A 13,928-nucleotide genomic window follows, 5' to 3' on the forward strand; every position below is an offset into this window, starting at 1 on the left:
CAATAAAGATATTAATGAGAAAAATATGCAGGTAAAAAAGACTAAAACATGATGCTCATGTTGGCAGTGCAAGTTTGAATCTGGCTTGCAACATTTTCCCACACTCTCTGCATTTACTCCTGTATTTGTGGCATGATTAAAAAAGAAAAAAAAAAAAAAAAAAGGTTTCAGGAGATAAAACAATGAATGAAGGACAAAAACGCACTTGTTGGCAGTGCAAGTTTGAATCTCCAATTTTTCCAGAATTGTTTTCTGTGTTTGTGGCAAGACTGTATCAAAGTTAATAAAAACAAATAATTTTTTTAATACATTTGTCTGATAAAACAAATATATTTAAGACATAAAAAACATGTAGACCAAAAAAAAAAAAAAAAAAAGACATGGGTGCTCGTGTGGTTAGTTTGATTGTGGCTTGCAACATTTTAGTATTTTCTCTGCATTGTTTGTCGTGTTTGTCACAAGGCTGCATTATCATTCTCAGGTGTTGAATGATAAGCAATAAATACGTTGAAAACGGAAAAAAAAATGCTTACGTGGGCAGTGCAAGTTCGAATCTGGCTTGCAACATCTTTCCATGTTGCTAATGCTGACAATGTTTGAGTCTGGCTTTTTTCCTGAATTGTTTCCTGTGTTTGTGGCATGACTATATAAGGTTTCACATGATGAAACAATAAATAGATAAAAAAAAAAAAAAAAAAAAAAAAGGCTAAAAAAATGTGTTCATGCGCTCTGTAGAGGTTTGAACCTTGCTTGCAAGATTTTTCCTGAATTGTTTCCTGTGATTGTGGCAAGGCTGAATAAATGTTAATGAAACAGCTGATAAAACAAATACACTGAAGACAAAAAATATATAGACCAAAGAAAAAAATAAAATAAAATAAAATAAAAATAAAATAATAAATATATAAATATATAAATATATATAAATATATATATATATATATATATATATATATATATATATATATATATATATATATGGTGCTCATGTGGTCGGTGTGAGTTTGAATCTGGCTTGCAACATTTTACCTTTTTCTCTGCATTGTTTCCAGTGTGTGTCACAAGGCTGCATTCAAGTTTATCAGGCGTCGAATGATAAGCAATAAATATGTTGAACATTTAAAAAAGCTTACGTGGGCAGTGCAAATCTGTTCGAATCTGGCTTGCAACATTTTCTTATATTGCATTTTCTCCTGTATTTGTGGCATGATAGAATCTTTTTTTTCTTCAGATTTTATATGATAAAACAATTAATACATTAAGGGCAAAAAGATTCAGAAAAAAATGGGGGAAAAAACATGGTGCTCATGCTGGCAATGCAAGTTCGAGTCTGGCTTGCAACACTTTCTCATTTTTTTCTGAATTGTTTCCTGTTTGTGTAACAAATTGGACAAAACAGCCGATCAAACAAATACATTGAAGACAAAAAAATGTAGACAAAAAAATAAAAAAATAAATAAAGGAAGAAAGAAAAAAAAGACTAAAATGTTATGCTCATGTGGTCAGTGCGAGTTTGAATCTGGCTTGCAACATTTTACCATTTTCTCTGCATTGTTTCCAGTGTGTGTCGCAAGGCTGCATTCAAGTTTATCAGGTGTCGAATGATAAGCAATAAATAAGCTGAAAATGAAAACAAAAAAAAAATGCTTACGTGGGCAGTGCAAATTCGAATCTGGCTTGCAACATTTTCTTATGTTGCATTTTGTCCTGTATTTGTGGCATGATAGAATCTTTTTTTTTTTTAGATTTTATGACAAATTTGACAAAACAGGCAATCAAACAAATACATTGAAAACCAAAAATTATGTAGACCAAAAAAACAAATAAAGAAAGAAAGAAAAAAAAAAAAATAAAATGTTGTGCTAATGTGGTCAGTGCGAGTTTGAATCTGGCTTGCAACATTTTCCAATTTTTCCCTGATGCATCAAAACAGGACAAAAGCATGGTGCTCATGTTGGCAATGCAAGTTTGAATCTAGCATGCAACATTTTCCCATCTTCTCTCCATTGTCTCTTGTCATCTCTGTACTAACCCAACAGACAATCAAATCCACATATTTAATTTTTAAGGTCAAACGTAAGCATTCAACCATGTGACTATAACCTCCATTCATACATGGAGCTTTGTTACTAAATTTAGAATTAATACATGACACTGTTGCAGTCAATCAGGATTACTCCTCCTACTGAAGGTATGTTATCCATTTCTCTATACACTCCTCTGTGTATTTACCCGGCCAGTATTTATTAATGGGAAGCGAGGCTGATGCTCGGATTACAGCATGTGTGACCAAATGTAATGGTTGGGTTATAAAGGGAGTGTCAATCTTGCAGTCATTACTGTCATTAAAAGCTACTCTTGGATATCTGCCTTCTGCAGAAAGCGAACATCTGGCTAACAAAGAACCAGTGCATAAAACATGCACGTACACTCACACTGAACTCCATCATATGTCAGAGTGTATTGTACTTCCTCTCAGGCTATTTTTAGAAGCCAGTAATCCAGTACACATTAGTCTAAATCTCATGCCATGCTCTGTGCTGCACAAGGATGCACCACAGTCCGATTTGTGTTTTCATTGACCCTTTGTATCAGATTTTTATGCATTTAACTGTGGCGTGAGCTGTACATCTGTTCATTCCTGAGTGCCGGTTAAACTCCAGTGAAATTCCAGTAAAGGACGTAGATATGTAGATACCATAATCTGTTAAAATGGTCTATAGTGGCTTAAATAACATTCCTGGAGTGCATTAGTGCATGGAAGTTGTGTCACGTGGAAAATGAACACTTTTTAAACTCTTACTAGTTTACACTATCAACTAACTTATTTATTTATTTTATTATTATAATTATTATTATTTTTTTTTTTTATTTACTGTTTGATTAGGCCAGCTAAACAACAAATGTAAACAAACAAACAAAGTTTATAAATTATTCTTTTAAGATTTAATTCCAAAAAAGTCTGGATCTAAGACAAAAGTAAAATAAAAGTAAAAATAAAATAAAATAAAATAAAATAAAATAAAAATACATAAATAAAATCTATATGTTAGACCTATTTAAAAATTAAATAAAAAGTAATGAATAGTGAAATGTTTTTAATTTTTAATGTGATTTTTATTTTTAATGTATACTACAAGTTTGGGGTTAGTGACATTATAATGTTTTGTTGTTCCTTTGAAAAAAAAAAAAAAACAGTACTTTTACTTACTGGTGCATTGATATTATTATTATTATTATTATTATTATTATTGTTGTTGTTGTTGTTATTAATAATGTTAAAAAGATTTTTGCTTGAAATAAATGTTGTTTTTTTGTACTTTCTATACATTAAAGAATCCTGAAACAAACAAATAATAAACAAACAAACAAACAAACAAATAAATAAATAAATAAATATGCAGCACATTGTGTTGTGTTTTGAGGGGCTAATGGGATTTTATTTTTTATTTTATTCTTAAAATGTATATTATGGTTTCCACAGAAATATTAAGCAGCATAACTGTTTTCAACATAGTAATAATTGCTTTTTGAGCAGCAAATCAGCATATTATAATGGCTTTTGAAGGATCATGTGACACTGGAGACTGGAGTAATGAGACTGAAAATTCAGTTTTACTCAAACAGCCCTAAATTACATTTTGTTTTTTTTTTGTTTTTTTTTTTAAATAAACACTGCGCTGGTGGGTATAAGAGCCTTGTCTTACCGACCCCAAATGTTTGAACAGTAGTGTATAAGACACCTTATTATAAAAGTTCATATTTTATAAAAGATAAGTTAAAAAAAAAAAATATGTCAGTTTGCATAAAAACTAACAATGCCTGTAACACCCATATAGATGCATGTGTGTGTGTATGTTAGAGTTCTGACAGTGAGCAAGAATCAGTGCACACGTCAGACACCTTTGCATTGTTGATCACCTGACCGGACGGAGGTATCGGCTAGCAGCAAGTCAGCAGGATGGGGAACTCTGTATGTGTGTGTGTGTTCAGGCCAGAACTAGAAGTCATTGTGTTTATCGGATGCCTCTGTAATCCTGCCTGACTTTTATTTCACCTTTAGATCTCTTGCTATCATTCAGATTTCTATGTTCTGTTACTCATTTATTAGTGCAATTATACCTGACAGAAATTTCTAAATCTCTTCAAAATGAATAAACTGTGAGTAACTTTAAATCGCACAGATATGGAAGCCTGATTCCGACACTGAATAAGATTAAAACTTTTTCTTTTCTTTTCTTTTCTTTTCTTTTCTTTTCTTTTCTTTTCTTTTCTTTTCTTTTCTTTTCGCCTTTATTAATATAGGACAGTATTAGGCCTGAAACATTCGGACTCCTAAACAGTCTAGTGGTACGATTTGTGTTAGGCTTATAGGTTTTGGGTTCTAATCTGCCCCCATCTACTTTTTTCCCCCTTATTAAAATCAGATATGTTTTTCAGTAATCATATATGCAGAGCAGGGACACAATTTGTGTTTTGTTCTGTGATTTAACCAGAATGAATAGATAGTCTCCGCAACATTTAAGCAATAGATTGAAGTGCCGGTGTGTGAGATTGTGCAAGAGCCACAAGAAACTGTTCTGTTACTAAAAACAACGCAGCGAACATTCAGCATGATTTTAAAAACAAAGATGTTTTTAAAAAATGATGGGGACAATATCGACCATGACAAAAATTGGTGGGGACATGTCCCACTCGTCCCACCCCTAAATTACGCCTATGCCTGGAATCAGTGTTACAAGTACTCCAGCAACAACGTTTTACCATTTTTGTAGCATAAACACTATTGAACCGATGAGAGCTTTGGATCTTACAATGTTTTTCTATGGTGCTAAAACCTACAGATGTCCAGTCCCCATGCAACTGACACTCAACTGCCACTGGCTCATCTGTGTTCGAGGGGAGGGGCTTACATGAAAGGTCATAACATGCAATTGCAAGTCAGAATTGTGACATATAAACTCGCAATTCTGAGAACATACACTGACCAAAATTATAAACGCAACATTTCTGTTTTTGCCCCCATTTTTTAATGAGCTGAACTCCAAGATCTAAGACTTTTTCTATGTACACAAAAGGCATATTTCTCTCAAATAGTGTTGTCTAAATCTGTGTTAGTGAGCACTTTTCCTTTGCAGAGATAATCCATCCACCTCACAGGTGTGGCATATCAAGATGCTGATTAGACAGCATGATTATTGCACAGGTGTGCCTTAGGCTGGCCACAATAAAAGCCCAGTTTTTCCCCTTCAAAACTGGACTTTATAACTCGTAATTGCAAGGTTATAGTATCACACAATTCTACAGAACGGTTCGCAATGCGCCAATTTGCACTTCTTGAGTGAAATAAAGTACTGTTTGTTTATGGGCAGGTTTTGGAGTCAGTTACGGCATCTTTCAACTACAAGTGAAACGCAAAGTCATGGTCTGAAGTTTGCTTATAACCCGGTGAACAGCAGCCCTTCACCAGCTCAGATTTCGGCGACACACCAGCATGAGAATTAGCGCTATTTCTGTAATAAGGGATTACAGAGAACGGCTGAATATACTAACATTAAAATTCTGCTTTTAAATATTTTTAATATCTAAAATGCTTGTTAAATGAGTTCAAATTTATGTAATATTGTAAACTATATTGTATTCGCCCAAATAAATTCAGCTTGTCTTGTATTTTGTCCATGAGTTCTTGCTTAATAATAAACGTTCATCTTTTGATTATTGCTGTTACCTGTAGTAATTCTGTGTGTGTTTTTATAAGTTCCAGCTCATTTTAAACCAGCAATATAATACTTTTTAAACAATAGTTGACTTGAATAAAATAATCCAGGATGTGTTCTGTCCAATATTTACCCAGTGTTGGGTTGCCAAATAACCCAAGTTGGGTTGTTTTTAACCCAGCATTTTTTAGAGTGTAAGAAAAAGTCAGAATTGTGAGAAAAATCTGAATTGTAAGCTACAAACTCGCATTTGGGAGAGTTTATATCTTGCATTTCTGACTTAATTGTCAGTGTATATCATGCAGTTCTGATAAAAAAAAAGTCAGAAAGAGTTTTGTGAATCATTATAAAAGTCCTTTACCTAGAAGTCACGGAGCAAAACCACCCAGTTTAATTTTAAGGGTCAATAAGAGTGGAAATGTGAAACAATTGTCTATTTTTAGTACAAGCAAGTAATCCACAAACAAACAAACAAACAAATAACATACAAATCATATAAATAAGGATAAATAAAACCCCTTAAGTGCATCTTAAACACTGGCACCAAAAAGCTCATGTTCACATGGATGTGGAGCAAAGCGGAGCTGCTTTTCAAACCCCACTCTATTCAGCAGAGATATCCATGGCAACCAGCTGCAATCTGCAGGATTGATCTACATGATGAGAAAGAATTTCTGCCCGGAGCGGATGACTTGCTTCCGGTGTCTCCCTCTCAGCAGAGCAAAGTGTACAGGAGTTAAGCTTTCAGACATGAATACTGCTAATGATATTATCCAAAGTCTTTAAAGAGTAAATCTCTAAAGTTGACATTATTACAAAGTGCACTTTTTTAAAAATCATCATAAAAGAATACGTTTTATACAACAGTTTTTTCTGGTCCTCGATTTTGATTGGCTGATAAGAGTGCTATATTAAGGTGATATCAGAACTCCAACAGCCGTTTCACAGTTTGTAATCGCATCACTCCACTTGCAAGTGTAATAGCGAACATCCAAATCCAGTATAATTTTATAAATATTATTGCTTTTGTGTCATGGAATGTAGCTTTAAGACATTTTCAGGTGATAATATACTTGTTTATAGTTCAAATATGCAGTTTGTTAATAAAGATAACATCTATTTGAAAGTTTGCATCTCCGTTTTCAGACATGTGAGCTCCAGATTGTCAGTGGCGATTCTGTGCTCATGAATCTGCCCGAGAGCACCTCACCTCGGCCAGATCTTCTGGAATTTACCGCTGGCTCTGATGTCTCTGTTGTGTTTACACGTGAGATATATGAAGAGTTCAGATGTAAAACCAGCTAAATCCATCTGACGTTTTTCTTTAAAATGAGCATTTCTGTCTGGCTACTTCGTACAGGTTTCTATGTAAGTACTGGCACTTCTGATTGGGCTGAGGCTGGAATTTAGCGAGTTTGAAGTAAAAGTATTTGATGGACGTATAATATGTGTCAGGAGCATTCACTCAGTATCATTATCTCATTTTTGACCGAGATGGCTTTTAGCTGGTTTTGCATCTGAACTCTTCATATTGTTCATTATGGGTAAATCTAACAGTAGTCTTTGGTCTCATTAATGTATTATTTGTTCCAGAGAAGATAGTTTTGGCAAAATCTCATGTTTACGTAAATTCAATGCTATATATCAGAGTGCTGCCTTTGTACTTTTGACTGAATTGCCTAGCAACTTTTATGAAGGATGTTGTTGTTGTTGTTTATTTGTAAATATTATTGATAAATATTTGTTTTTAATATTATTATATAATCAATATTTTATATAAATAATTTATTGAGAAATGTTTGTGATGGTGATTTTAGTTACATTGTTCCGCCATTAGATGGTGACAAGAGACTGTTTTCGACTGAGTGAGTCAGCAGTAAAGAATTTTACATTGAAAAGTTATAAAGGCCATAAGCGGAAGTTATTTTTAGTTTAAACAACAGCTTGACGCAGCGAACAAATGTACTGAGCAGCAAAATCACCCTTAACAGATGAAAGGATATTAATGTTACGACAAAGATAACACTTTCCTCAGCAGATATTCAAACTAATGTTTAATGTGAAGAGACCGATCTGAAGAGCGAATGCTGTATCAGATGCAGGTACGTTAATCGCACTCGCTCAGTCCATCTCTCTCTCTCATAATACTCTACACAATACAGTGAGCTTTTACTGCAGTAATGCAATAAGCTTTCAATGAAGTAACTCAACATTCCTTCCTTACCAGTTCTAAAGTGATGTTTTGGAATTGGTAAACTTTGATTTGAATCTGTTGCTGAAGGAAGTAGTTCTGCACAAAAGAGGGCTTTTAAAGACACTCTGTTGTTATTGTTTATGTATTTACACACTCGTGCCGTCGAAGTGTTGTATAAATGCGATATCACACAAGTAGACGTGAGTTATGGCTGTATGTCGGCATGTTGTGTTTACCTACGTCGTTCCAATATGCAGCCATCTCATGTCTTCTCGTGTGATATTGCTTATATATACTGTTAAAATTTTAAGTAAACATTCAGTTGCATTATGTGCTATCAAAATTCTTGACAGTATAATGCACAATATGCAGTTAGCAGTAAGCTAATTATTTCAACAGCCACAGACCCATTTCCCTGCTACTTTTCTCCTCTGTTTTTAGCAGAGCATTGTGGGTAGTTGAGTTCATGTGAGGCCACGGTACATGGTGGTTGTTGGCCTACTTCACCTGACAACAATGCGGGGAGGGAAGAGGCCACAAATCTCATAATCCACCATGACTCTGAACCTGGGATGATTAAAAAACCAAGCCTGAATAATGCACTCTGCTTTAAATATACAATCACAACCCAAATACTCCTAATGGGCTCACCAGAGAGACAGAAAAAAAACCACACAAAAAAAACAAAACAAAAAAAAAAACAACAGAAATGAAATGAAATTGGAGCACACATTTTGGCAAAGCTAAATCTGTTGAGGGTGGATAGAGAAGGACAGACCCGAGCAGCTTTATTGTTGAACATCTCTAGTTATTCTCATATGCTGTGACATATGAAAAGCATAATGACTGGCAAGTTAATATGATTATAATAATCTTACTTTGCAAAATCACTCAATATATAAATATACAAATATACAAATATACATATAAAATCTATGTGTGTATATATATATATATATATAAACATGCACACACACACACTTGTTATGGCAAAAGGGGAATTTTTTAAATGTTTAATGCCACTTATTTTTTATTTAATTTCAGTTTTAATTTATTATCTTATTATCTTATTTATTATTTATTAATTTATTAATAATAAATGTATTAAATTAAATAAAATTTTATATTCCCATTCAGAATTTTGGGGGCAGTAGGAGGATGGATTGATTAAATATTTGTTTTTGATATTTTTAAGAAGAAACGAATACTTCAACTCAGCAACACTCTCAGAAAAAAAGGTACAGTTCTGTCGCTGGGGCGGTACCCTAAGGTACAAAAGTGAAAAGGTATATCTTTGTACCTTACCTACCCCTAAACATTACATATTAGTACTTTAAAGGTACATATTTGTATCTTTTCACTTTGTACCATTGGTAATAATAATACATTTTATTATGTATTACATTTCATGAGCAGCAAATCAGCATATTGATTTCTGAAGGATCATGTGACACTGAAGACTGGAGTAATGATGCTAACAATTCAGCTTTGCATCGCAGGAACAAATTACATTTTAAAATATATTAAAATAGAAACAGTTATTTTAAATTGTAATAATATTTCCTGTTTTTACTGTATTTTTGATTAAATAATTGCAGCTTTGGTAAGCATAAAAGACTTCAAAAACATTTAACTTGAACTAACTTTTCAATGTCATAAAGAGTTCTTATCTTATCTTCTAGTTTAAATACAGTCATCTTCACTGTGATCTTCTCAATAATTTCAGGCTTTTTTCTTTATTGTAATCAGGATGGTTACCACGTCTCCCCAAAAAATAAGCTATGATAGCATTCACTATTTTGGGAGCTTTGTCTCTGCCTCCAGAGTGCGAGTGACGCCTTATCTGTCATGTCAGGTGATATTTTTGAATTAGTGGCTCTGCACTCCTCGTTCTTGAGGCTTAAAGACAAATGTGGTGATAAGTCTTACTGCCCTTGAGAGTTATGCTTACAAAGAATGCCTGGCATGTGCCGCTCTGTGGAACCGAAATCAGCTTAACGCTGAATAGCAGACCTTTGCATTAATACACGCTTCTCTGATCCTAGAGAGAGAGCGAGAGACAGACAGACAGAGAGCGCTTTGGGGATCACAATGATCAGAAGGTGAAGTGTGTCATTTTTAGACTTTAAATCATGTGTGACATATTTGGAACTGTTTAAAGCGTTTGCACGAATCGTCTGAACTGATGACTCTTGGTTGGTCATAGACATATTAGGCTCCCCTGGCAAAATATTTTGTAGTAAGCCAATCCATATTAGACATTAATCCAAATTCCAGTGCTTTATTCGAGTCGCACGTTATCTGTCGGGCCGTTTTACCGAAACAAAAATCAGGGCAAAGTTGTAATGGCCAAACCCAAAAACAACAACAATAAAAAGACTTTTAAGAGAACAACTTGTCCTTCAAAAATCATTTTAATCTGCTGATTTGCAGATTTTTTTTTTTTTTCATATGAGTAAGCATGCAACAAATCTATTAAAAAGTGACAACAAAATCATTTATAATATTACAAAAGATCTCCATTTCAATTAGATGGTGTGATTTTGAACTTTCTATTCCTTTAATACTGACAAAAAATAAACAAACAAACAAAAAAACTAAACAAAACAAAACAAAACCATTTTTGGTCTGATGTTTTAGATTTGCTCAAGAAATATTTCTTTTGATATTTTGAAACATTCAGATTTTTCCCACCTTAAAATATTGTAAATATAGCAATATCGTATTGTGAAACATATCATATATAAATTTCAATTAATTTTTTATTAATTTTGATGCCCCCCCCCCTCCTCATTTGTCATTTCTCATCACCAAGACTGCATGTATTTAAAAAAAAAAAAAAAAAAAAAAAAAAAATATATATATATATATATATATATAAAGTTATTTTATTAAAAAATATATTTTGTTAAACAAAAATACAGTAAATCTAGCAACAGTGTGAAATAAATAAATACATAAATAAATATTTGAAAGAGTTCTGACTAATTTAGATTTTCTTGCTCTTATGTGTCAATGCTAACCAAGGCTGCATTTATCTGGAGAAATAATAAATAAATAAATAAATAAATAAATAAATAAATAAATAAATAAATAAATAAATAAATAAATAAATGAATGAATAAATGAATGAAAAAGTAAATGTAGCAATATTAATAAATAAATAAATAAATGCATATTTGAAGAAGTTCTAAAAAAAATTGATTTGTCACTGTTCACCAAGTCAGCATTTAAATAAATAAGTAAATAAATACATTTAGTAAATCTATCAATATTGTGACATATAAATAAATAAATAAATAAATAAATAAATAAATATAATAGATAGATAGATAAATAGATAGATAGACACACAGACAGACAGACAGACAGACCAAGGCTGCATGTATTTCAATAATAATAAAAATAATAATAATAATAATAATAATAATAATAATAATTTAAAAAACACAGTAAACATAGCAATATTGTATTGTGAAACATTTCTTAATAAAAAAATGCAGTAAATTTAGCAACATTGTAAAATATTTATTAAATAATTATATAAATACATAAATAAGTAAATATTTGAAGAATATTTGTTCTGATTAATTTCGATTTTTCCCCCTCATATGTGTCAATACTCACCAAGGCTGCATGTATTTCAATTAAAAATAAATAAATAAATAAATAAATAAAACAATAATATTAATTAAAAAAACAAACAAAAAACAAAACAAAACAAAAAACAGTAAATATTATTATATTGTATATTATAGTAAACAATATTATATTGTGAAATATTTCTTAAACAAACAAACAAACAATTAAATTAATTAATTCAGAATAATTTGGACTTTTTCCCTATTATGTGGCAATGCCATTTTTTTTTTTTTTTTTTTTTTTTTTGCGTTGTCATTTACATGTTTGAACCAGTAGGGCTTTTTTTTCTCTCACATTAGTAAGGATGCAACAAATCAATTAGTGAAGTGAAAAGTGAAAAGTAAAATCATTTATGATGTTACAAAAGATTTCTATTTCAAATAAATGGTGTTCTTTTGAACTTTCTATTAATTAAAGAATAAATAAATAAATAAATTCCACACTGATAATAATAAGAATTGTTAAAGCACTAAGGGATTTGTGAAGACTGCAGTAATTATCATCACAATAAATTACATTTTAAAAAATATTTAAATAGAAAGCAGTTGTTTTTACATTGTAATAGTATGTCACAAAATTACTGTTTAGTAAAACACAGCAAATCGTGTGTTGAGTTTAACATATTTAGGGCTTTTATGGCATATTTAGGTCTCTTTGTTGCTCCTAGACATATTAGGCCCCCTGGCAAAATATTTTGTAGTAAGCCAATCCATATTAGACATTAATCCAAATTCCAGTGCTTTATTTGAGTCCTGCACATTATCTGTGTGGCCTTTTAACAGAAACAGAAATCAGGGCGACTACAAACCCCACAACAGAAAAAAAAACATCCAAGCCTTTAAGCAAAACAACTGAGGGACTGAACAGACTCTCCCCCAGCAACCGGTGACAGGGTTATCTCCCTCCCAGTGCATGCTGGGTAACAGTTTTGGGCACATTCAGGTGTCAGCAGATCTCTGTTGTTGGACGTCAGGGCCGATATTTCATGGCGTGACAGCACGTCCCTTCACGCAGCAACCTCCAAAGGCCGACGTCAGCTGGACATGACGAGACGTGTCACACCGCATGACCAGCGCAGTCTAGAGATGGGGACAAAGCCTGCATCATAATGTCTGAGGGCACGCAGAGATGATAAACCCTGTGGTCAGGCTGCGAGTCTACAGTGTGATGGTTTGATTGATGTGTCAGTCAAAGCTCAGCTTGATAAGACAACGTTTCAGCTCAGATATCCTGTGGTTGGCAGTATAATTTCCATGGGGAAGGGTTATTGGCTGCTGGTTGTTGAGGCTTTGGGCTGGTAGTTCAAATAGAGCAGCTTCGGTCTGCGTTAGGCATGTTGACTGCAGAGTTACTAAGAGAAGGCTGTCATCGCCGTACCCTTGAGCGGGGCACTTAAAGTGAGGTTGCTCCAGGAGCAGCGCTCTTGCAGAGTGTACTGTAAGTGGCTTTGGATGAAAAGCCTCTGCTAAATGACAAATAATGTCTTCTTGAGAGCCATTGTGAAACCATTTTTGACCACCATTGTAAAATGCAGTTCATTTATTGGTCAATGATAAGTGTGTCCGCAATAAAGAAAAGCATTTCTTTTCCCTGAATTTAAAAAGGCATGAATCATTTTTTTTTTAAAAAATGCACCTTTTGTAATCATGTTGGTTTTATAGTAGCCTATACAGTATTATTTCACTTTTTTTCCATTGCATATAAGTTTAAACATAATGTTGAATGACAATAAAATGCCATATAGTGTAACAATCAAATTAAAATATTCATACACAAAATTTAAAGCACACAGTGGGTTTTCTGGGGGGTAATTGAGAATGAATGGAGGGAAGTCACATGACTTGATGCTTCCATCACGACATGACTAGTTATGATCGGCTGTGATTGGTTCATGCATAAATCCTGTCTCTTGTGTTCATGCGTGTTCCACATTCGCAAATCAGTCTGAATGAGCAATATAATGGTGTTAATGGGAACAATCTTTTTTAAAAAAAAAGTAGTAAACAACTTAAATAAAACCACTTTGAGACTTGAAAACATGATCTGTTGGAGTTTTTAGTGAGTAATCGGCTTGGTGAAATTTAAAGTAAATCTCTGTCTGTGACCAATACTTACTAAGTTTTGATTACTGATCTAAAAAATTCAAAAATAGTTAAAAGATATTCTGGAATAAATGTAAAATGCTTAAAAACACTAATTTGAAAAAAAATCATACTTGCCTTTGATAAACAGAATATTGATTACATTTATGTAAAAATATAAAATTGATTTTTTTTTTTTACCCCTTGATACAAGTATGTATAACTGCAGACCGGAGATCTCCAAATGGGGGCGGGAACTCCAAAAGTGGGCATAACCTCCAAAATGGGGCAGGG

Source organism: Labeo rohita, chromosome 20 (genome assembly GCF_022985175.1).
Source record: "Labeo rohita strain BAU-BD-2019 chromosome 20, IGBB_LRoh.1.0, whole genome shotgun sequence".
Lineage (NCBI taxonomy): Eukaryota > Metazoa > Chordata > Actinopteri > Cypriniformes > Cyprinidae > Labeo > Labeo rohita.